This window comes from Atractosteus spatula, chromosome 11 (assembly GCF_055471065.1).
Source record: "Atractosteus spatula isolate fAtrSpa1 chromosome 11, fAtrSpa1.hap1, whole genome shotgun sequence".
Classification (NCBI taxonomy): domain Eukaryota; kingdom Metazoa; phylum Chordata; class Actinopteri; order Semionotiformes; family Lepisosteidae; genus Atractosteus; species Atractosteus spatula.
The window spans coordinates 20764730-20792247 of NC_142716.1; positions in this window are offsets into that span (position 1 = coordinate 20764730).

Sequence of the window (27518 nt, forward strand, 5' to 3'; positions counted from 1 at the left end):
TATTGGTGAGATCACACATGTGAGAATGCATATATATTCTATGTAGCATGTTCAAGCTTTTGTGTCAGAGTAGTGGGGTTTCATAAGATAAAGACTGATTCACAGCAGCTGGGAATATCACCCTGGTGGTCTGGCTGTGGTAAGTCTAGCAAAAATGCTTTCTATTTATGTGTATGATAAACTGAAACGATAAAAAGATGGCTGCAAAATATTTATAAAAATAACTTTTATTCCATACCATAATTTCATGCTGTATTGTTAATTTCATGCTGTATTGGTGGCTTTAATTTTCCATACTAACCTATATGCATATATTGTTTTTTTATAGAGACGCAGTTTGTTAGGGCCATTTGTCTTCAAAGGATGGACCTCCTAAGAGCTCTAGGAGAGCGAAGGATTGGGATTGATGGAAGGTTTCATCAGTTGAAATGTAGGGGAAATGGTTTCCAGGAGCCAGTCAGTGTCCTTCCAGTTGTTGCTGGGCAATGGAAAACTGTGGAACTGAAGAGATTTTAAAAAGTCTTCTCTACATCTCCAGAGCTGGAGATGATGTGTTAGATCAGGTTGGAGCCTGCAAGTGGCTTTTCCTTATGCCTTATAGTGTACAAGGTTAGTCAAAATGCTGTCGACAAAGTTTATTACAAATTAATTACATGGGTTACCGTGACAAAAAAGGTTTCAAAGAAAAGCGTAAATATCAAAGTTTCTAACAGTTACCTTACAATCCTTCACCATACATGGAGGAGAAAACAAAGCTTTAGTAAAATAATTGGTATTTATGCTTGTCGACAACATTTGGACTAACCCTGTATACTTATAGGCTTATGTTGTTATTCTGCTCATTTGGATGCATGTTAGAACACTCCATATTGTGATAAATGGAAGTCCGGAAGGAGTGACGATAACCAAACCACTTTTGTTTTGTTTCTTTTAAATCATCATCATTCCCAACATCATTTGTCAAAGCTATGTATATCACATTATAATCCCTCTCTTTCACATCTCGTCTCGTGCATGATTAATCAACCTTTGCAGGTTCCCTTTGGTTCACTCTTAACTGTGGAAGGAGGTCCCAGCATATTCATCCTGTGCCCAATAAACATCCTCAGATGCATCTAAAATCTTCAGTGTCATTTTTCCTCATGGAGTACACTCTAAGAGAGATTTGGACAAAACGTCTCTGCCTATCATTTGCTAAGTACGAAAACAACAACACATCAAAAGGATGTTTATACTGTTTTTGTTTCCTCAACTTTGATTGCCAGGGTGTACCACGCCCTGCACTCTTTGCTTGTCAAGAGTTCCAGTTCTCCATGACCCTGAATTGGATGAAACTTCAGAAAATAGAGGGATGGATGACTAAAAAGCAACACGGCTTTCCAATCCCAAGCAGTTATCCTTAACACTGACGATGAACCGAAAACGACTTTTACATTTAAAAATATATTTTCTTTTTAGAAAAAAAAATCCTCTTGTGATCTCCCATTTTGTGAGTTATATAGAGTTAATTTAATGTCCTATTTTTCCATTGTCTCTTATATTTTTAAGTATAATTATTTTTACAACATTTTCATGACAAGAGAAAGATTATTTTTTATGTAAGATTTGCCTTTTCTTCTTTTCATTCATATTTATTTGTTAGTAGTTGTAAAATACCATTTTACTTTACACACAAAAAGGATGCTTTTTTCTTCCCATTTTATTTATTTTTTTTTCTGGGTCTTGGATAAGGGACTGTAATAACTTGTGTAGTTTATAGCCTGGGGGATTATCATCAGTAATCACTCTGGCTTTAATGGGGAAAGTAACAGCCAATGACTAATCCAGCATTTCTGCTTTACTTTATGGTTTTGGTCAGACTGACTTTCCCTTTGTTTTACAACTTTCTAAAGCTTTTGATGTGTAAATCTGTCGCAAAGCTGCTACTGAATCGTGAGACGTGCCTTTGCAATATGACCTTGGTGTGAAAACAATGCCATTTTCTTATCTGAAGTAGTGCTAGGGCAATTTTGATAAGTTATTATGACTTACAGTACTGGTTAATTTCTATGTGCAGTAGTGGGTTTCTGGCAGAATTATGTGATGTCCTTTTTTATCTTGTCTGAGGTACTGCTATATTTTTTCATCTGAATTGTAAAACAGTTCATCATGATGATATTTTATTTTGTATCAGGACATTTTTTAATACTGAGATACATTAAAAATGCAACAAGTGAGTGTTGGAACAATAGCATTTGTTGCGTTTTTAATGCATCTCATTATATTTTCTTACCACTCATGGTTGGGGTCCACAATTGAGTGGTGTTAATACTTTGGTGGTTGTGGTAAAAACAAAGCATGGGAAGAGAAAATAAATGCACAGTATAATTGCAGTAAAACCACAGGATAACTGTAAAAACACCTGTTAAGTTTTCATAAAGGCTCGTGTTCTGCGGTAGACCTTTGTGGAAGAAGTCTTATTTTCAGGCTTATTCATTCACTTCGGTTAAGAAGTGGGACAAGCACAGCACTCAATGCAATGTCTTTGCACACTAAGCACAAAATTAAGTATTCATTTTGGTCAGTTCATTCATTTGTCTTCAATATCTGTTTATGAAGTCTACATAGTTCAGTAAGAAGCAAATAAGATTTCACAGTGAAAATATGAGCAAGAAGAATAGAAGAATAGCAAGGTAAAATACAACAGCGATGCATTCTAGATCATATAATGAGTATTTATCAGAAAGCCCATCAGATGAAACATTTGTTTTTATAACTACTGTGTTACAAAAGGTTACTCAGACAACATCTTTACTATAATCTATGCATGGATTCAAAACAGCAGATTCTGACTTTTAAGTCAAGTAAAATCTCTAGGAACTGGCTCACTTTATTTCTGAATAGTCCCACTCTGAATGTATCAATTATGTTAGTGTTTTGTTTTTTTAACAGAAAAAAAAAATAGTTTGGGGGTTTTGGATTTAATTGCCCAATTTATTACCTTCAGGTCAGACATATGGTAAACAGTGCTTAGAAAAATGTCCCCCTACCGTAGCAATGAGAATATGAATATTTATTGAACATCCACACGAGAGACTAAGAAAATACCACTGCTGTCCTAACTGGGTGCTGACTTTTATGGGCACTTTTATGGGCATACACTAAAACTCTGCCATGGACATCTTCCAGTGCCCAAGGTGCTTCTTTTATTGATGTCATGACAGATAGAAGAACATTTGTGGAGACTTTCAAAGTCAGATGCTTGTTTCTGAAGGTTGTGCCTTTTTCCAGAACTGTTTTACAGTTTTAAAAATAAACCTAAGAGTATTTGGAAAGAAAGCACCTAAAAACAAAATATTTTCTTTTGCATGGAACTGCATTAAGGCCTACCTGATAGTTGTGTCAGGATTCTCTTAAACAGAGGCCAGAAACATCTGGCAAGGAAGAAACCACAATCACAATCAAGTGGTGGGTTTCAAATTTGGGATTTGTGAGTGGGTCAAATTTGTAGTTTAATCAGGGCCAAAACCTCAGGAAGGGTAATAAATTAGGTCAATTAAGGTTTAATTGGATAAATGTATCCCTCATGAACTGGTCTGAAGTTGCCAATGATTTAAGGGCACCTACCTGTTGGACTGTTCCACTCAAGAACTAAACTTGACCACCTGCATAGTGTAACACAGTGCAACATCTTCAATTTATTGTCTATTTAAATTTCTTTTTGTCTTGCTTACTTAATAATTACTGTATATGTTTACTGTTAAAATATTCCCTCATTATTTTTTTATAAATAGAATACTATATCCATCTCTTGATATTTCTACAGTGCTTTGTTCAATCCAGGGCAAAGATAAGGACACAGTGACATCATTTTTGAAAGGTCTGCCGGTTTCCACACAATTTTCATTGCCAGACTGAGAATTATGCTGTCCAAAACTGAATTCTAGGATACTTTGGATTTCAAAAGAATAAGGAGTTATACTTTGACATTATTTTTTTTACATAGTCGAAAAAAGATGGGAAAAACAATAATTTATTTAGAAGTACTTGATTTCTTTGGAAGAATATACTCTTACAAAGGTTTTAGGAAAACTCATCACATATGACAGTGAACTGTTCTCATACACTTTTGTGGATGTGTCATAAAATTAATACAAGCGTCTATTAAAATATTTTCGTTTGTTATGCAAAACAAAATATTATGCATAAATAGTGGTAGAGTAGTAGAGTAGAGGAGGTTATTGCCATACTGTATGTACATTTGGAATTCTTATTTGTGCTGATCTCTTGGGACATACACAGTACAACAGATAACACCACATAATGTAGACAGTACTGTACATTACAAACATAATAAATAAGAACAACAGGAACAATACATATGTTGTGTGACAATAAATATGTAGTAGTGAAAGAAAACAAAAAATGGACCATGCAAAAAGTGCAGAATGTAGATGTGTATTTTGTCTGAGTAATTGCAGTTAGCTGCTGAGAATGTGCACTACAGTAGGATAGAAGTTGTTGAGTCCAGTGGTCTATGTTTTAATATTGTGGTATCACTTGCCAGAGCCCAGGGGGGAGAACAGTTTGTGGCCTGGATGGTTAGGATCCTGAATGATGGATTGTGACAGCGGATGCTTTGAATCTCACCGATTGATGGTAAATCACATCCTATAATCCTCTGTGCCATTGCCACAACCCTTTATAGTGCATCTCTGTCATGCATGGTAGTATTACTGTACAGTACCATACAGTGATACCACTAGTGAGGACTCTTTCTATGGTGCTGTGGTAAAAGTTCATGAGGAACTGCTTTCCCATACCACATTTCTTTAAGGACCGCAGGAAGTGCAAGTGCTGTTTTGCCTTTTTCAGAATGCCAACAGTATTGTGAGGCCCAGCCAGATTGGTGGAGATCTGCAGTTCGAAGAACCTGAAGCAGCTGACAATTTCCACTGCTGTGCCTGTCATGGATGTCGGAAGGGACGAACTGTGGAATGGCAAGAGAGCGAAAAAGACCCTATGTGTAGCGGCGAGACAGGGGTTAGCCCGGGCTCAGCTGTTCAGGAAATGCCATATAGAAACCTATGCCCTCAGGTAGCGGACATGGGGCGACCTGGTGCTAGGTGGGTCTCAGGACATCCGAATGTCAATGCTGACCCAAGGTGAATGAGAGACCTGGAAATATATAGTCCCAGAGAGAGAGACACCGGAAGGACAGCAAAGCACAGGAAACTAGAGACAGGACAGAGTAGGAGCACCCTCTGGCTGCAGAGGGCATGACAGTGCCATTAATGCTGATTGGGACATGACTCCCTCTGGGTCCACAGTGAAGTCCACAATGAGTTCTTTTGTCTTTTTGACATTCAGGGTCAGATTGTTAAGTAAGTGGCTTCTACAATCGTAGGTGAACAAGGACTTGGGGAGCTCCAGTGTTTAGGATCACTGTAGAGCAGATATTGTTGCCACCTGAGGTCTGCCCATCAGGAAATCCAATATCCAGTTGCAGATAGAATTGCATAAGCCCATATTCCTGATTTTTGGGACATGGCGGGAATAATTGTTTTAAAGGCCAAGCTGTAATCTATGAACAGCTTCCTAACATAGGTGCTCCATCTGTCTAGGTGTTCTAGGGCAATATGTAGTGCTAGATATATGGCATCATCAACTGACCTGGACAGTATGCAAACTGAAGTGGGTCAAGGGAGTCTGGGATAGAGCAGTTTATATATGACAATACTAGGCTTTCCAGGCACTTCATGACCACTGAAGTGAGTGCCACTGGACAGTAATTGTTCAAAAAAGTTACCTTGGTGTATCTGGGCAGTGACACAATTGTGGTTTTCTTGAAGCACTCTGGTATAACTGATGGGGACAGAGAGCAGTTAATCTCTTAATGTTTGTGCATGTGTCAGTGGCTTTTGGCATGAATGTCTTTCATTTATCACTATGTTTACTGCATATTTACCTGAGGCAATAAGAAGCATGAGTTGTAAATCAATTATGTCAGCAAGAATATTAGTAGGGCTGTGGACTGTGCGCTTGAAGTATGAGTCAAAGATAGGTAGCAGAGGTTGCAAAATGCTTGTTGATAACGTGCATCCTTCTTCATCATACTCTCAAGGCCCAATGTACCCCACAGAAGCTCAGAACCTTGTTGATCTGAAGATTTTGGGGCTGTGATTTGTTTTCATTTTAATGGGATTTGCTTATGAATCTGTTTGTACTTTAAAGTTCTGTCAAATTAAAATGAAAGAAATGTCAGCCTTCTATATGAAAATCTACATTAGTCCTTGCTAATGAAAATTTCATAACTGATGGATCTTTATTTCTAGACTTCTTGTCTTAATATGGCAAGGTGCTGTATGTGCTTAGCATTTGGATGTATTAACAAAACGACTTCATACTTTAGCAAGGTTGCTAGCTAAAACCAAGTATTGTCCTCTTTTTATGAGAACCGAATAAAGGTGGTAGTTCCTTAAAGCAATACTTCAGAGATGTTTTAAAAGATGTTTTAAAGATGTGAGATCCTTAGATCAAGAGGTTTTCAGAAAACAAAATAGCCACAATGGGATAATTGCGGCCTCTCATTTGCAAGTTTTCTTCCATTGTTATGTTCATAAAATAGGAGTAAAACCAATATATGGAAGAGTGGCAGAAGCCTCAATCTATTTGCATTAAAAAAGAGTAGAAGTATCTAAAGTATGTGTCGTTACACATAAAAAAAAATGGAAAGGGATCATTTTCCTCAGTGCTGCACAGGGGACAAACCTATCAAAAATACAGAAATAATCACAAATATTTAAATCCACTATAGACATCAGATAACCGCAAGAAAGTATACCAGATGATTAAGTCTAGGATGTTGGTATACCTTTGGCAGCAGTCATCGCTTGGCCTACTTTATGAAAGAAATCTTATGCAATTTTGGGCAGTATATTCCCCCAGTGCAGTGGTTCTCAAACTGTGGTACGCGTACCGGCAGTGGTACGTGGAGTGCCGCCAAGTGGTACGCCAAATGACCCTGGAACTGTGTCGTGTGCGCTGAAAAATCGGGACGGGTTTTCATATTTTGTATTTTAATACGTGTCGAAAATGCAGCCTACGTACTACGATACAGTGCGCGCTAATACTTCAGTGGACACAAGAGATACTCTGTAATTCTATACCACTCTATAGGAATGCGTGCTACGGATGCAAGTGACTAATTGTATTTAAGAAAAGCTACTGTATCTCCAGCAAATAGGGAGAAAGGAGAATGTGCGTGATTTTGGAACAATGCCAACGTTGTAAACACAGGAATGCATAGAAATACGTGCTACGAACACAGGTAATCTTGTGAGCACACGAAAGCGTAATAACAGAAAAATATTTAAGAACTGTTCTTATTTGAGAAAAATACACCGAGCGTCTCTGTGTTTCGCTCCCATGCGCATGAAATAAAAACTTTAAATAAATACGGAAATAAAAACGGAAAACGCGGAAAAATGCAAGCTTGCGTATTGCTAAAGCAGGTAAGCTACACTATTTTTGAAGAACCTTATTTACCGTTGGCAAAAAAAGCTGACACGTATTATGTGTAGAGAAAAAGCTGCTAAACAGCTCGACCTGCTGCCCCCCCCTGAAAGACACAGTCATTCATAGAATTATTGAAATGAAGGATTATATCAAAAGTACACTGATAGAGCGCGTTAAGATGAGCAGATGTTTTTCACTGCAATTAGATGAGTCTGTAGTAGATTTGGCCAATTTGCTCATTAACGTTAGATACGAGTTTGAGGGTATGTCCCATGAAGACTTTCTGTTCTGTAAACCGCTACCAACAGGAACTACAGGAGAGCACATATTTCAGCTTCTGAATGAATTTATCGTAGAGAATGGCCTCGACTGGATAAAATGCGTCTGAGTTTGTACAGACGGTGCTAGAGCAATGACAAGCCGACATAACGGTGTAGTTGCACGAATTAGATAGGTTGCTCCAGAAATTAATGTACGCATTACAGCATCCACCGCGTGACCTTTGCCGTCAAGAAAATGCCTGACGATTTAAAATCTGTCAGACTCTGTTGTGAATTGTATCAAGGCTCGAAAAATTAATTCACATCTGCTTTGCTCAACTAAACAGGCTCACCACTCTCACTGAAATGGTGTTTTTTTATTAGTTGTTGTTAATGTTTTTTTTCTGTAAAACACTTTGAGAAGCCACCTTTAAAGGCGCTTTATCGAATAAAGTTTATTATTATAATATTTATTATATGTATGTGTGAGTGTGTGTGCAAGCACACTCATGTTGGTCATTGAGAATTTCTGGGGTTCCTATGAGATGATGACTTGTAGGTGGTACTTGGATGCTTTGGTTGGATTAGGGGTGGTACTTGGTCCAAAAAGTTTGAGAACCACTGCCCCAGTGGAATATTGAAATGTTAGTAGCATTTTATAGCCATCTGGTATGTGTCCAGGTCACTGGTGTCAAGTATCTGAACTGGGTGTTCTTTGTGTTTATAACCAGTGTTATAAAGAGTTTTGTTTTCTTAATCGCATACCTATTTGATAAGGAAAAATCAAGACACAAATGATAAATATGTCTCTTACAGAGCAATTTCTATGCTTTTGAACTTTACAAATATAATATTTGAAATTACTTATTTAACATATGTCAATTTAGTATACAACCTGTTCTTAAACACTGTAAATGTAAATCTCAAATCACGTTCAGCATGTCCTGCCCTATATTCAGTCACACTCTCCATACAAAAAGTCAAATTCTACAGCACTCTCAGAAGAGACAGGTGTGATTTATTATCTTTCTTGTTTACTTGTTACTTCAAAGGTGCACTGATTAGCTTTGAATACTTGATCACCTGATCACCAACAGGTAGAAATCACATACATTCAGATCAGTTTACTTAAATGGCCAAACCAATCATTTCCCTCATATATGAGAGTATCTCTTTTAAAGAATTCCAAGGTCAAAGGTTTTGTTAACAAAGATGGATGTGTATCACAAGAATAACCCAAACCCATTTTTTTAATTTTTAAAAATATTGTTATAATAGTGATAATAGCAAATTATTATTAATATTAACAATGACTCTGTGACTGAGATAAGGATCCTCTTTGATACATACCTCTTACTGTAACACAGGTTGCCTGATGTGTCAGTAATTGTCCTGTGGATTTGTAATCCTCCCCTACCTGCCTCTTAATCTCCAGGCAGATTGTCACACACAAAGCTTTTTAACAATGTAGATAAATGCCACCTTTCCCACACACACTCCCTCTTCAGCCTAGAGTTTCATCAGATAATGTCACCCTGTGGTAGATTAAGAGTTGGGAAACCAATTTTCTCTACAATTACAAAAGATCAAATAAACTCTAGGATTAAACGGAACGATTTAAATAAAATGAAATAACATTTCTAGTTTGACAAACTCATCAAAATTGTTAACTGTGGGAATTCAGATATGATCTTTGTTCACATACTGTACATACTGTAATATATATTTTATATATTTAATATTGATTGTGTATGTTTATACTTGTTTTAAACATAATCTGTTTTTTTCTGTGTGTTTTCTTTAGTCTGGAAAATGTCGTATTTAAAAAAAAATACTTTAATCCAAAAATTATACATATATGTGTATCAAACCAGTAAAAAATAAGAATATGTTATGGTATTAATAATAATTTACCATTTTGAAATGTAAAGCGCAAACTTTCCTAGATGACGATTATTCAGCAATTCCACACGTAAATTCTAAAATCTTGTATATACTGTATGATTTAGAGCTCTGGGTGAGTCTGTTATTAGAAGATAGCATATAGTAAAATGTCATATGGTTCTTTAGAAAACCAGATGATGAACATTCACAGTAGAAACTTCTATTGAAGTACTACATGAATCAAAAAGCATAAAAAATGATTGCTCTTGGTTTGGAAACAATCCATCCAAATCCCTGGGCTCAATTAATTTTTTTATTTGATATACTGTATAGCCAGTCATTTTACAGTGTGTATTTTTAGTCTTTGGATTGCGTCCGATTCTTTAAACAAATGGTGGACTACTGAGAAGGTCTAGTTTGAAACCATCTAAAAAATAAAATAAAAAGTATGGGGATTATTGTCAAAACATCTTAATTTCTGAGATTTCTCCAGGTTAGGCTGCAAAGTAATAATGATGATATGTTGCACATAATTTTCCTAAATAAATTCCCAATAGTAAAATGTTAACTTAGGAAGCTTAAAACTCTCATTTTTAGGCATCTATAAAATATTTGCTTTAATTACTTTGCATTTGTCCCAGATTAGCTGAACAAATTTAGTTTATACTTTAGTTTTTGGTTTCATATTATACACATGAAAATCTTAAGCATCAACTTAACTGAGGTGGTGTTTGTCCTTCATGAAAGATTTAAAACACTCCATTTTTCCAGTCATCTCATATTTAACCTAGTATTGGCTGAATGTTATCACTTCCATTAGTTTTGTTTTATTATGTGGAATTACCCAAATTCTTTATACCTCATTGTGGTGCTCGTATATCATATTTTTTAGAAGTGGCTTGTGTTCCCACATTCAAGAATAGATACAGTTCAGTCTTAAGCCATTTTATAATGTGTCCAGAAAAGATAGAGAATTCATCCATTTATTGATCTTCCTAGTTTGGTAGGAAAAATATGACTTCATCAGCAATTTAGTGCGAGACATCTGCTATGTTGATACCATGTACAAATAATAATGGAGGTGAAGGACAGCCTTAACTAATTCCTCTTTACAGCATAAACTGTTTTTATATAAACCTATTAGCAAGATTCACAGCAATGTCCCTTCATATTAGAATCCCTATTCACCTTATGAACCTTGATAAAAAACCTGTGAATTTTGAAAACGACAAATAAATAATTCTATTCTACTCTATCAAGTGCTTTTTCTGCATCCAATGCTAATGCAGAGCATTCCTTCATGATCCATTTTATAATCAAAAGCCTCCTTATATTGATGTCCTAATTACCCTTTACCAAAGTAATAATATAATAACTGTTTTTCCAAACATATTGTGTCGTCATGCTTACAGTATTAACTATGCTTATTATTTTAAATAGGATTATTGTTATAAACCCAATGAAAAATGTTATTTGAAGACTTAAGGTGTTGGGCTGTAACGAACAGTTTAAGAATTGAATGCATTTACGTGGGGGAAATTCAGGCAGCATTAAAACATTTTCATCCATTATCTGAAAAACCTTCTATACTTTTCTATATTTTTGTGTTTTTTTTTTGCATAGTGATTGAAAAAACTTCTGAAATGTTTTCAATATTACAATGTGTGATATGGATAAGCATGTGGTGGAAATATATCTTCTGCAGATGTATGCCTTTTAGTGTGTATTTCAGTGAGTTTGAATCAGAAAATAATGGAGTAGAACTCATCTGATATAAAGTATAGTACTGAGAATGTATTGTATTACCTTCACCCTTCTATGGATTCTATTCAATGGAACATAACACATTTGTACCCAGGATTAAGTATATAATAAAAAATATTTGTGAAAGAGTGCACTTGGTATTTAATGAATAATCCTTTTGGGTCCCTGAGGCATCAATGTGAAAAGTATTCTCACACATCTTAAAAATAAAATCCACAGTTGCCAAGTAATATTTAACAAGGTTCGGTAAGGACAATTCTTCTGTATTCCCAAAGAGTTTACAGTCTCCTTTGCTTAATTTGGGCCACAAGACCATACAGAGAAAATCATTTTTTATGTTTATGTGGTTATTTCTGATTAAAGATACTAACAGAAATAATATTAAAAAGAATGAACAGTGAAGAAAAACTACTGATACATTAGTATGTCCCATCCATTCATTCATGCTTTTTCTAACCTCTTTAGACAATACAGGGTCGCGGGGAGAGCAGTAGCCCATCCTGACCAGCAACGGGCGCAAGACTAGGTACACCCTGGTCTGTATTGAACCTAAGGCCCCAGTTCTGCGAGACAGCAATGATAACCAGTGCCCCACAGTATTGTCCATTTATTGGTTATTATACCTTTTACTAGGATTTAGACTATGGCTGGCCTACAGCATTTTGATGTGCTAATTTAACTAGAGATTAATCAGGATTCTCCAGTCAAACAGTGATTATTGTAGATTGAACAAATGACTTTATTATAATTTTCTGTTTAAAATAGAAATTTGCAGACATGGCCCTAGGGTTTTGTTCCTTGGAGCTTTAAAAGGGTGCTGTCCCTGGTCTTGTACATGTCTGTATGGCCATGAAGCACTTTGTGCATGGGCAGAACAAGCCCTAACCGATATTGTTCACTTTTTTTTGCTGGCTGGCATCCTATTACCTTAAGTCATAAGCAGGTGAGTGACAGAAGACCATGCCTCAAACCCACTGCTTTCATGTTGGTGAGAGCAACAGCAACAACACCATGGCTGCTGCTGTTCCAGTGTTCCAGCATATCTGTTCCAAACAGGCTTCAGCAAAGACTTAAGTCTGGTAACTCTGCTTGTGGGATTATCATGATAAACACTCCTAACCCTGTTGTTTTGCTCAACACAGGAACACTCTGTGCTGGAGTACACAGTCAGACTTTCTCTTTTTCCTTTCCTGCACCCACTGTTGTGTTTTAGTCTTTTACTTGTTTTGGGGGGGTCAGCTGTTTTCCTGTCAAGATGTAACGTTTAGCACATCCTGCGCAAATTCTCCTAGCCCTAGCTGATCTGCTTGCCAGCCACTCACAGCTTAATGTGAAACTTATCACTGCCACAACAGACAGGATATCCGCTCCATTCAAAACAACCCCTCTGCTGCTTTCTATTGTTTTTTTGTATTTCTTTTCCAGAAGTCCCAAGTGCACATAAGATGTGATTCTTCCTGTGTTCGCTCTGGTTTTGTTCTGACCTGATGTAAATTCACAGACCAAACCTACAACAGAACAGGAACCCACACAAAACACTGAAAGGAGTGAAACACAGCTCCTAATCGGGGTCATGCTGCTAATAAAACAGTGATTTCCTACATGTGCACAAATACATGCCATGCATACAGGAAAGCGCACTTGCAGAAATACACTGACCCAATTCTCTACAACCATTTATGAAAATGTTCCATAGTAAATATCCTCAGGAATTTTGCATTTTGACTAAAATTTTCCTCAACATTTTATATTAATTTACCTTCATTGTCACTAAGTGTTTACTGGCGTAACACACTGAGATATGTTTACTTGGGTATGATAATTTGGTGTGCACAGAATATTGAGTAAAACATGGTAGGCCCATGAGGAAATGTAAGAATTAAGACAATTAATCAAATGCGAGAGAAGAGTATTCAAAGGTACAGAGTCTAATATTTAGTAAGGGAATTTTTATACGGGAAAACTTGCATGCTTGCTGAAAACTCAGGAATCCATATATACACAAAATGGAACATGAACAGACCATCTCTCTTGTTCACAGAGTGAGAAAATTCTGAAAAGACTGCAATGCACAAAAATTGACCTAATGCAAAACATTACAACATATTAATAATCCAGATATTACAAGGTGAGGAATGAATTAAGCTTTTTTCTTTGCTGTGCTAAAAATGTTTCTGTAAACAGCTGATCATGCAAAATTATAAATAATAAATTACTGTAGAATTCCTGTGTTTTTTTTATAGATATACTGTACATCTGCAGTTTGTGTATGAGAATTTTTTAGATTTGGATAGATGATCCACCGAGTGCAGTTTATTCATCCAGCTATTTTGTACCCATTTGTAAATTCCTAGATATCTGTGTAGAATATATTTTCATGAAAACACATATGGATGGAAAAACATTCATATGGTATGATTAGAATTAAAGAATACAATAAGTATAAACATAAATGTTTACATACTCTTAGTACCATATAATTTTGGTTATTGGAAAGCATGGTGGTGTGTCAATTAACAGTGCTACCTAGTGAATCCTGGGATTAGGATGGATACATTCTATATGGAGTTTGCATGTTCTTTACATGTTTTCCCTGGGTGCCACAGTTAGCCAAAGTGATTCCAGTGTATGTCCCCATAATGGACTGCTGTCTTGTCCAGTATGTGCATGTTCTTCATATCTTGTGTTTCAGGAATAGACTACAGGTTTCCATAAACCTTACCAGGATTACATGGCTTTCTGATAATGGATGGATGGAGTTTGTCAGTCTGATGTGTATTCTAATTTGTTAAAATTGTTTTCACTATTTGTCAAAATTTGTTAATTAATATATTTTGCACATGCCACACTCATGACATTTTCTAATGATGTCTAAACATTTGTGCATGACTGAGAACAAAGGATAGTGAGCAGCAATAAAACAAAAAAAATCCCCATACAATACAAAAATTAACAGATCATTAGCAATGACTTATTAATTAATGGGCATTTGCTTCCTCTTTGTGGGTTATGAGAGGATGACTTCAAAGATAAATTGTGAATATAAAGGTTTGTTTAATTGTCTGTTTATTACAAGCTTCTTAACAGAGAACACAGTTTCTTTTTGTTGGCAGGATGTCAAAGTTATTGCCAATTACACAAAGGCCTTCCCCCCATGCACAGATGTTATTTCAGCTGTTGAAGAAAAAAAGTCCTGTTTGCTGAACAAGCTTTGTTCCAGTAGATATGGTTTTGCGATGTCATATACTGCCAGCTCTTCGATGAAGAAGAAAATCATCATGTTCTTTAGGATACTGGGGGAAATTATTTTTTTCCCATAGCTAAGTGACCTTTATATTCAGAGAATCAGAAGCTGTGACAGTAGATTGCTCGAGTAGATTGCTTAGTAGGTTATAGATTGCATGAGCCCATAGACAGTGTGATTTTAGAAAATGCAGCTCTCTTTCTTCAGTTATGAAGGGTGTGGTACATAATGTCCTTTTAAAAATGAAATAAGAAGAACAAGGTCTGCAGCATTGGAACTCTAAAATGCTTCACAATAAAGAAAGATTTCCCAGAGGAAACATAAAATTGATGTTAAAATCTGCCTGTACCCCCAAAATTCATTCTGCATTTACATCTCATTTTCAGTGTGAGGAAGAAGTAAATATTATATGTTGGTTGCTTAGAGAACCATGCACTACGTATGGGTAGAAACTAAGGCAGCTGTCTGTTGTGCAGCTATCTCATACGCTAGCAACATGAACATGTGTTCATATTTAATATGGGTCATTTTGACCTCGAGTAATTACCATTAACAGACATCAGGACAGGTGCAATTTGCAGCACAGCACAAAGCTGCAATTCACAGACAATCAGAACATATTTTCACAGATCAGAAAATTGTCTTTCAGTTCACCTTCAAAATGGAGAAATATTATACTTCTCATAAAGTGATTCGTTGATTTTTAAGAAACTGTTGGCTCTTTCAATTAGTGTCATCTTTCAAACTGACTTAGACTCCTGAGTCACCATAAGTCAATTGAAATAATTCTGGAGGTTGATGCAGCTTTTAGCTGTATAACATCTGGTTTAAATCTTCCAGCATTCCGAGGGCTAAAAGAGACAGTCTAAATAAACTTTACTTCTTCCAAATTAATATGGTAATCTCCAAACCTACGTGGTCAATGTACCCAAGGCCTGATGCTTTTAAAGAAAGAATTCTGAAGAAAGTTCAAATTGAATCCCTCACAACAATTTTCAGAAAGCATCTCTATCCCCTTATTTGTCAGGTGCTGGGAATGTAATGCCGAGGTCCTCTCTCGGGCAGTTAGCCTCCTTGCCTAATCGTATTAGAACACTGGGTGGAACCTTTTTGGTGGCTACAACCCAGAATAAATCAAAAGTGAAAACTATCTGCAAATTCCGAAGAACAACCTTTTGTTTTTCTATGCCATACAAATCTGAAATCATCCATTGTTAATAAAAAGCTCAGGGTGAATGAAGGCCTTGCACAAACTCTTCTCTCGTGTTTATTTGATGCTCTGTGGGCTCCACAGAATCTAACAAGAGACCTTGCATCAAGAGGTGACATCACTGTTGATAGATTAATGTCACTGCAAACTCTCAGGTGGCCGACAAGCCTAGAGGTTGTGAAGCAATCTAACGGTGCCTTGACTTGATGCAGGCCCTCCCAGTCACGTGTGTTCTAAGTCAGCTATTCCAAAATAGCCTTGCCCCACCTAAAGCATTGCAGTAACTACCCAAGCATTAAAGAAAATTGTCAAAAAACGACATTTTCTAGTCATAGTCACTCTCATAAAACACTCCATAATTTTGGTTAATAAAAATAGCAAGTGTTTATCACATTAAGAATCTATCTGTATAAACAGCAGTTCATAAAGATTATAAAGTTTTAATTAAAACAAGAATATTAAAAGATACAACTCTGTTTTTCTTGAGTAATGGCGATTACCTGGTTGCTATCAGCATTATTAGAGGTAGCTTGTACGTGAAAGAAGTACCCGGGTGAGTGAAATGTTCTGCTTCAACCATCAGATGACAAGGAAATGAGAAAACTGGTTGTGTGAGGGACAAGCCATGTCCTGAAAGGCTGAGGGTCACCACACAGTCTGATCACGCTACAAAAGTGCAGAAGTTCTAAAATCAGCAGAATTACTTTAGTTTATTATCAGCTTCACAATTATCTGCATTCTTGGAGGCTATTCAGGAGTCAATGGCCACATCCTCGAAGATCAGTGGTCATCACACTCACCTAGGACATCATATCTGTCTGTGCAATTATTTTCAAACTGCAATTGCTATAGTATAGGAAATTAAAGGAAGAAATAACCTATGCATCAGCCAAAAGTCTGTAGTCCTTTTTCTTATGCATGCCATTCAAAGTTAGCTTTGACAGATAAGAATGGACATTTTCTGTGGGATAGACAACATCTGAGGTGGTGGGAGAGAGATTGGTGGTATATTTTAATCACCGGTGAATGCTGATTTGCCCTTGACAGACCTGGCAGAAGACAAAAAATGTAATAATGTGAGGAGGAATCACCTTTAACCCAATTATGCCTTTGGTAGAGTTGAGGGCCACATGTTACTGCTCAGTGATACATTTTTCCATTCCTGCAAGCTAGTCTGGAAGTGGTGATTTTCTGGCAGAACAATACAAGACTGCACACAGGGCTAGAATTAGAATTTTGAGGTCTTGCCATGGGCAGCCTTTTCTCATGGCTTACATCCAATGGTACTTTTTTGGGACTCACCCAACAATGCCATCAAAGGTGATAACTGCAACAACGCCAACTTTCCCAACTGGCAGAATTTGCACAGGAAGAGGAAGAACATCTTAGGTCATTTTTACCAGGACTGTTTAAGCTACAGGAGGCAACCGGGAGGTTGTACTCAATACTAACTATGGAATGTTTTTATCCTGACAGTACATCACATGTCATTCTGAAAATTATAAGAAATTATATTATGAATATTATGAATCCTTGATCTACTTTTTGGTTGAGATTTTCAGTGATTTTGGATGATATCTATGTTAAAAATATTAATTAATCCATTAGACCTGCTTGTTGCATTTCTTCAAAACAGTATCAATAAAACTGTAAACCTAAAAATAAGAAAATGCAGTTTAATGTTGTCTTATTTATATTGCTTAATATCAATAAACTGTCATCTGGAAAATGTAGTTTTGATTTTCACATGAGATACTAAAAGACCTTTGTATTCATTGAGACAAACCATTGTCACAGAGGTTCTGGAACATTTAATATTTCTTCAGCTTTCTGGGTTGACACAGCTGAAGCGGAAGTGATAAAACATTCAGACCTCACCCACAGGCATTAAAATGAAAATGAACATTTATAACTCTCTCACAATTAGCACAACTTTGATTTCTTGAAATAATAATAAGAAGAAAAGTAAAAAAGTGAATTTTAGTTGCCAAATTTACAAAGGACCACCTGGACAAATAAGAAATCAAAACTGCTTCAACCAACTTAAGATTATTATGTTTTAACACTGTATTCAAAATTCCACTTCTATGAAGGTAAGAACTGTTTGGGAAGAATGCTCAGGGCTTTAACTGGAACAGCATTTAGACTTCTTTCCCATATAGTAGTTCAGGTGGGCAGCTGCGTCAGCATGTGTAGGCTGCAAAGGAACAAGTAATAGGTTTATTCCATGCTGAAAAACAGAAGAAAGAAAACACAACGTTTCGGCCATGGAGCCTTCTTCAGGTGTGTGTCGGAAAGGAAAATCTGTTTTTTGAGGGAGAAAATGGTAGAAAGCATTAGTTTCCTAGAAAATTGTAGTAGTTCAGATAGGTAGCTGCGTCAGCATGCATAGGCTGCAAAGGAACAAGTAATAGGTTTAATCCATGTTGAAAAAAAGAAGAAAGAAAACACATTGTTTCGGCCGTGGAGCCTTCTTCAGCTCCACGGTCGAAACGTTATGTTTTCTTTCTTCTTTTTTTCAGCATGGAATAAACCTATTACTTGTTTCTTTCTCATATACTGTACATGTTTTATCTCTAAGGTGGCTATGGATTTTCCAACATCTATATAACTTGTAATGCACACAACATACAACATGTATTTTATTTATGGAAAATCAAACCTACAGCTTGTACTTTAACATCAAAACCCACCCCAATGACATGAGACCACATGAAAATAACATTACTTTAACACATTTGCATTGGCCATCCACATAATATGAAAGTGGCGTTCTTTTCTGCTCAGTGGGTTGTATATGTCACACAACCGACAGCCTCTCATGTTTCAACTAGTGTCTCGTCTGCATACTGTGGAGCTTTGTGAGAACACAGAGCACTGCCATGGCCCACTTGCGAGCTCACCATAATGTCTTCAAACTACAGGTGAACTGGAATCCTTTTAAGGGTTTGAATGGGTGCCTTGATACTGGCACAGAGAAAGCGTCTTAAGCTCTGTGAAAGCGGGTCTGGCCCTGGAAAATGGCAAAAACTCTGTTATTATTTAATGTGACAGGCATCACCCAAAAGCTTTTTTGAGGGGATTTGTTCGTTTTTCAAAGGATTCTGTCAGTCCCAAACAACGAGTCATGTGTGCCTGGGAAAATGATCGATAGTTATTAAATGCTGTTCCACAACTGGGTACAGATGTGGCGGCTGTTTGCACAGGTGCACAAAAATATTGCTAGTGATGTGAACCTGTTCCAGATCATTTAGCTCTGGATACTGGCAGCCTGCCTCTCTAGCTTTCAGAAGAACCCATGCCTGTTAGTTTTTTTGTGGTTAATTCTGGGACTTTTTCAAGGCAGTTAAACATAAAAGGATAAAAAAAACAGCACAAAAGTAAACAGCCTTCATTTATAAATTCACTTTTAGTTTGCAATATCTTTGCAAAATGCAGAAGCCACTACAGAAAGAGTGTGACAAGAGGAATTCCAGTGTTGCCAACAAGCCTACCTTTTACAGTGTGAAGTCTGGGAAAAAGATATCTGCTGACATGCATTAGTAGATTCTCTTCCACATGGAGAACCTGAAACAGGTTAAAGACAAGCAAATGAAACTTTTATCTGTAGATCTCTTTATTATCTGAAGCAACAGTACAGAACGAGGAATTGTAGTAGTGCAAGATAATAATTTTGTTGCTTACATACAGAACATGTCCTTTTGAGACAGAATGAGCAAGTCTTAAAGTAACAATATGTCTTCCTTCTTTGGCTGTGACTCGAATTGCTATAATCTTTCATGCCATAACTCACATTCCGTCCTTCAGCAGAGTAAACAATGCTGACAGCTGTCATGTACAGCCTTATGGACAGCATTGCCTGCGGCAGGATTACTGATGTGACCTGAGGGCTCAATGCCAATTGCTGTTCAAAAGGGAAGCTTAGTCTCTTGACCCAAAGGTATTGACTTGTGATTGAGTTTCACTCATAGAATCTTTGTATCTGAAGGACTGATCTTGGTATTATCTGACTTTTAAGGAATGCATTTCAAGTTGTTATTCACTAGAGATGAAGTCTGAAAATTAAAACGTCACAGCATTTGTATTTTTAAACAGTGGAACACAATACTCTTTTAGATTGACAATGTGGTACATGGTGCTGAAGGTTGAATATTAAAATATGATCAAATCCAAAAAGAAACAGTTTAATTCAAATTCAAATGAAGTTAAGTTACTTAAGTTTTTTTTGGTTTGTAAAGATGCTCATATTAATCAAATTATATATATATATTTTTTATTTTGACCTCCCAGATTAGCTAAGTTTGTCTCTCCTGTTCTACCAAAGGACACTTCCCATGTCCAAGCACACCTGGGAAGGAAAACAGGTCATTCTGGGGTAATGTGTATCTACCTGGGTCTTCTTCAAATTTATGATATCATAAGAGTTGTTTTGGTTCAAATTAAAATAACAACCCTGTTTGTAAAGTAAAGGGCAATTCAGTAGTTCCATCAAATATTAATAATGACAAAATATAAATGGATAGAATATTTAATGCTGCCAGCTATAGTATATCACCCTGCAGGTCTGAACTGGCAGCCCAGCAGGGTTGAGCCTGGTCAGTACCTGGATGGGAGACCACCTGGGAAGCTATGGTTGCTGCTGGAAGTGGTGTTAGTGGGACCAGCGGGGGGTGCCCACCCTGTGGTTTTTGTGGGTCCTAATGCCCCAGTATAGTGGCGGGGTCACTATACTGTAGTGGGCGCAGTCTTTCGGATGAGACATTAAACTGAGGTTATGACTCTCAGTGGTCATTAAAGATCCCCAGACATTTCTCGATCCCCTGTCAAAATCCCCAGCCAAATTCCCTCCCCTCGGCCTTTACCGTGGCCTCCAACTTGTCAACATGTATAATTGGCTTGCACTTGCCCTGCAATGGACTGGCGCCCCATCCGGGGTATACCCTACCTTGGGCTCGTTGCTTGCCAGGTAGGCTCCGCCTTTCCATGACACCATATGTTGTAAAGCAGTTTGGCAAATGACATGACATATTTAATGCTTCTTAAAATAAAGAAATAAGAACTGCAAAGAAAATTTAAAGAATTCTGCTCTGGATTATTGCAGTAGTCTATCTGGGTGGTATAAACTAGATGATGTAGCTTTGTTTATTCAATTAATAACTAAAATTGAGCAGTAATAGGTAGTATTCTGATTTCTATTTCATTTTAACAGGTATTTCAACATGAAGGAAACCTAACACTTTCTTCTCAGCGTGTTTCACAACAATAGACTTCCATAAGTCAACAGAGACAGAAAAGAAAATAAAGCCATTACTGGCAGACCATCGCCCAATAGCAGTAGGCTACTGTGGCACTCACAGTATCGACGTTTGGTTTCATTATTAAACTGCTTGACTGACGTTTCCTAGACTACATGACAACAAATATTTAGAGATATGCAACACCTTCCACCAAAATTCCAGACAAGAATATTTTGGAAAGTTCCCTTGTCACTAATCTCTCCCTCCTGCCAGTTCAATGAGCTCTTTGTCTCCTGGAACTGAACTTGAAAAAAATAGTGCTGAGGAGAATGAAGCCATCACTCCCTCAGCACACAGTGGCAGCAAACCACAGCCAGCGGTACAGCCCTTTCCAGCTGATAAACACTACCAGTTAACTAGTTCGTAGGTGAGCTGGTGCAGAATTCATAGGTCATTTAAAAAGTCCTGTCTCCTTTTCCAGTGCAAAGCTTCTATGACACCTTTCGGGTTTTCTGGTCACTACAGTTGGGCTTTTCCTGGCTTATCCACTAGCATATTGTGAGATTGTAGTCTGCTAGTACAAAAACAGAGGTTCCTCACAAACACTCCTTCATTTGGAGGCTTAACTTTTCCACAAATCTTAAACCCAAAAAAATACCTGTCTTTGTTCCTCAGAATAATATTCTCATACAAAACAGAAATATCTTGTTTTCTTATCACTTCCAGTTTTCGTCTTAAACAGATAGCTCACTCCAGTCTGCCACACATTTACGTACACAAATGGCAGGACTTCTATTAACAACACTTGTGCTCAGGAAAGACCTACAATTAGCCTTAATGAATACTTTTTGATTAGCTTTTTCTATTACCAATAAAATATGGGGTAGAAGTTAGGGCAGTAGAGACTATGCCAGAACCTAGGCCTACAATAGACTAGCCCTACAATTTCACCCCATAATCTGTCACCTTTCCTATTGTTAATAAAGCCACTTAAAGTGAAATGCATTTTAAAGAACTACTCTGTAATCACCTAAATATAAAATAGTCCCCAACAATAAGCAACAGTACTAACCACTCTAAAACCATCCCATTGATATTATAGCAGGAAGTAAGTAAACATTATATGCATCCTGTTCAATTGAATTACACAGTAGTTTTGTTTCTGTTGGTTGTTGATTTTTCTCAACATATTGGACTGAGATAGATCTAAGAATTTTATCCACCCTTTCTCACACTTTACTGCTGCTGTTGTATTGACTATACCTCTCTGCAGTGCAGCATCAAACAAACTGAGATTGATTATGGCTTAAAACCTGGTTTTATCTGTGCACTTTTTTGGGGTTTGATCATCTTCATATTTTATCACCCCATTTCAGCATGTTTGTTTTGTTGTCTCTTCTAAGAAAGATTTCCCAGCAGCTGCACACTCATTTGGTCCATTTTACAGAAATGTGTAACTTTTCACATTTCACATTTTCTTCAAGAACAGTTGGTCTTGAAGAAAACATTAACAACTATACTGAAAGCCAGGCCATTTGTAAGATCACTCCTGGACTGTTACCTGTCCACCTGTGCATTATTTTAGATAGATTCTCAGCCATTCCCATTGCCAGCAGTACCAGTTTCACAGCTGAAACCCTCTAAAGAGTATTGCATATGGCTGAAATATGAATTCAGGCCATGGCCTGGTGAAAGGAGTGAAATTCTTTTAAACATTTGATATACCATATTTACTGTACATTTATTTATATGGCAGACACTTTCACCCTAAGTAACTAACAATCACATCCAGTTAAGATGCAAAGGGTTATATGTTTTGAGTGTGTGATTTCCTTCACAGCTGCTAAGATGTTCATCACATCACAAATTTTGCTGGTTTTGGCCCAATGAGATTTATTTTCACGCAATGAATCACATCTTGCAATGTCAACACAATATTTTATTGGGTAATATTTGATTTTAACTCAGAAGATATTGTGTCAAGTCTCTTTTTTATTATGTACCCACTTTCTATAGATGTTTTCAGTGCTCTATGTTCCCTTCAGCTGATGCATTATAAACTAATTATCATTCAATGCTAAATGACACATTCTCAAACCCTTGGCTCAAATTTGATATGTGAGTATTTAAAGCTATAGAAATAGTTCAATCTTATGTTATTAAAATATAGCCAACACATGTGTTTATTGCCCTTATTGAGGGTACTCCTTTCGTCATACTAGAGGGGGTGTTTGCTTTAGCTGAAATGGCTGAAATCTGCTTACCCTGGCTAACTCATGTAAGATAAGATGGGGAGTTCTTTTTTCTTTTTTTTTAAAAAGTACACAGTGCCACTTTTTACATTAATAATTCAATTTAATATATGAGACTAAATCAATTTTTTTTATCAATAAGTACATCAGTACATAATCTCCTTGTTCATTTCATCTAATTGATGCTGTCACTGCCAGTGTGCTTTAACATTAAATGCCAGGTGCTACTGTACCTGCAGAACAGTTGCAGTCGCTTATGGTTATCATTCTCAAGCCAGAACACAGAAGATGATTAAATATAATATATTTCTACTGTATTTAAATACATTAAAAAATTATATTTTGTTGTTTTTTTCTCTAATTATTTCTTTGGTATGTTGACTTTCTGCATTGCAAGAATGTATTAACCAAAGCAAATGTTTCTTTCTGTCTATTTCAGGGAACTAAAGGTGCATGAAAAAAACTGTGTAGTTTTTGATTAGATTGCTGTGTCTCAGTTTTCTTCTTCTCTGTCTCTGGTATCTATATATGATAGCATATATCTTATTTATGTAATGCTTGTCTGTATGACGAAACAGTCATCCACAACAGCTTTTATTAATCAAGTACTGAAAGATGGCCTCCCCAAGACTCTTTTGCAGAATTAATTTATAAATCTTTACAAATCAATTGCGCAATAAATCCATGCCATTTCAGGAACAAGAAAAGGAATAAATAATTGAATTATTCCGCTGGCGTACCTACAGTATCTCAAATAATTAACATGGAAAACAATTCAAAGAAATTGCTTTTTAAAGAGTCATGTTTGACTTGTGGCATGATGTGGGGGCGTGTCCAGTGTGGAGGCGGAGCCCTGGTGGATAGGGTGACCCCTCGCCTTTGTAGTCACAGCTGTCCCAGCTTCTAGATGATGGGCCACAGCTGTGCAGGTCCTATAAAGGCACACTGGACACCCCCCGAAAGGATGAGCAGGGCCAACCCCCCGGAAGGAGGAGTTTTCACATCGACAGTCCAGGGGGGATTGCACCCGTGTAAGGCGTTCTTTATTTTTTCTTGTTCTTTTCCCATCACGTATTTTCACCAGGGCAGGCACACCTTTTTCACGCACTAAGATTTTGTTTAGTTTTTGCCTTACATGCCCTGCTCTACTAGACTGGACCCCACTAAATTGGGTAAGTCCAGTCTGGTCACCACTGTGCTAGCAGTTCGTTTTTTCCCCAGGCTGGACCCGATTAAATAGGGTTAGCCCATCCTGGAGGTCATGAGGCACAGTGGTACACCTTTCTTTTTGTTTAATTTTTCACTCTTGTCTGTCTCCACTTCAGCATGGTTGGAAAATTCTGTTCTGTGCCTCAACTCTTTTTTCTATTCTTTCATTCTGATGATTCTTTCATCACGATCATATGGCCTTTCTCTCCACACAGTATTCCAAGTTCTTCTTTCTCACAGGCTCCTGACAAACTGCTGACTTATTAAATCACACATTTCTAGCCCATCTAATGTTTTCAACTATGACCTCAAGGAACGTTCACCTACAGAGTGAATTACTAACAATTACTTTCTATTTTGCTTTATCTGCATCTTTATATTCCACTGCATATCATTAAATAGGAGCTATGAATTTAGTCTCAGACTGGGAAGAAAAAGCTTGAAACAGCTTGAGTAACCAGAAGTCCCTGGAAACTGAAAATGTGTCCCACAGACAGCTGCTCAGTTGGGCTGCCACATGTGCTATCACTTTCCCCATGCGAAAGCAATGTGTGTGAGAGGCTCAAGAAATCCCAACTACGTTTGTTTCTCTGTCTGTCTTTCTCAGGCAGCCCACCACTGGCTTGTGGGTGTAAATTTATGTGTAGCTTTTCAGCAAACAGCTGGTGGGACTTTCCTTGTATTCCACAGGCAAGCCTTACAAGCAGCCAGAGTTTGTTTGTGTGGGAGTGGTGGTAGGTGCTTTCTCCTTCCTGAGATTAGAGTACAAGTGAGAATGCCCAGTGCTTGACTGGCTTCTTTATCGTTGGCCTTATTATATGGTGTGGGCTGAGCTCTCAGTCTCCTTCACTGTTATTACTGGTATGATCTAGTGTAACAGTAAGTATGACTCTAAATACCAAAACAGTTCAAAGTACCTCTTGTGAAAAAAAGGATTTCCTTCAACTGTGCTTTCACTTACTAGTTGTCTTACATTACATAACAATTAAGGATATATTCACACATATTCAAGAGACTTTAAATCTTACTTTTAAGATAAATCTTACAGTTACATTGGTAGATTATACATCTTATATTATCATGTGCCTTTTACATTTTAAACTTATGATGATGCTTCAGTAAATAAGGTAGGAAAACCTATTGTAGTTGAAAATGAGTTACCTCAAAGGAGTTGAAATCATCTGGGATGATTAGATAGAACACTGTAAAACCACTGTATGCTTTATTGTGAACCCATGGTAACACAGTGACTCTCTGGGGTAAAGTTAGCATCAGTTTAAAGATGGTTGGAAACTATTAATGTGGTCAGATACTGAAAGCTACTGTCACACATGGGACTGGTTCTGGTAAGACATTCGTTGGAGAAAAGCCTGAAACAAGATCAAGACATCATCTTGTTGCATGGTCACACACTTCCAGTTACACATTTACTCTGTTACAGGTCTTACAGATTCTAGACCATCTGCCTCACAGCTTTGTCCTGGCATCCAATGACCTCTTAAAGAAACACCTCTCCACTGCACAGTTGCAAACAATGGAAAGCTGCAGTAGGCAGCTTGAATCCCTGCTGTCCAGGAACAGCCTGCCAAATGATTAATAGGAAAACTGTGAAAATGATCTAAATAAAAATGATAGCATCCCTGCACAATATAAGTATCACTAGACCACCCAGTATTCTGTTTTAAAGTGTGATTTAAAAAATGTTTTCTTGGACAAACCAAAAGTCGGCAAATCACAGGATTACCACCCCAAGGTGATCTTCTGTATCAGAGCTGTGCTGCACTAAATCTGGTCCAGGATGGTAGGATCCTGTGGGTTTTGTCTCTTCAGTCCATCACCCGCTAAAGTCCTAAAAATATGATAATTGTGACCAGATAAAAAAGTAAGCAAATTCAAACTTAGAAAGGAAAAAACAGTATCCATCATGGAATGCATTAGATTTAAGGCACCTTTCCTCTGTATAGTGTTGAATTCTAGCACAATGCTACAGTATCTTACCTGCTGCTTTTGAATAAGGACTGCACCGTGTGGTGTCTACTTGAACACTGTTTCACATTTATAAATGTGACTCCTTGAGGATGAAGAGTATGCACTTGGAATATAACAAGAGCACCAGTGACCAAAACTTGGAAAGGCTTGTATAAACACATTGATCTGAGACAAAGGGCTGAACCGCCAGACCTGCAAATGACCTGTATCCAAAATGACATTCCATACTGTACCACACCAATATAAAGAACAATGATCTTGGCGTCGTGCTGTTTTATAAAAGAAATACAGTACTACACGTTATGTTTAAGTGTAGGGCTGCAGCTAAAATACTGTATTTATACCTGTTCTGACCTCACATTTTTTTAAAAGACAATCAGCAAAAAAGGCAGCATAGAAACCACTTCCTGAATTCAGTGTATTGCTTTTTGCACCTTTGAAAAACCAATCTAGATGGTATCAAAATCTTACAGGTTTTATTATTAGAAAGGTTGTACAACCTATTTTTAGACCTTCTTCTGTGACCTTACCTACTTTGACTTTCAACTCAGCTTCACAACCCTTTGGCTGAAATGTAATCTTAATTGGACATAATTTATGCTTATCCTAATTTAAAGTTTGTTTTAATAGTATGAATGAGCTGAGTAAAAATGTGTAAGGAATCTCAATAAAATATATGTGTATTATGTAAGCTTTCTTTAGCTATAGATTTAGTGATCCTAATTTTCATGCAAAACATGAACATTTTTAAATTAATTTATATCTGATTTGTCAATTTCTACAATTTCCGGGTAATTTAACACACTGTCTGCTTTGCAAAACTGAGAATTTTGTTCCATCTGAGCTTTTGGTTGCAGAGTTAGTGTAATTAATTAATTACAGTAATTGTGCTTTTAATGAAGTGAATGTTCTAAGTAATTACCTGCGAAGGAATTAACTTAAGAAGAATCCTATATATTTATACATAAGAAA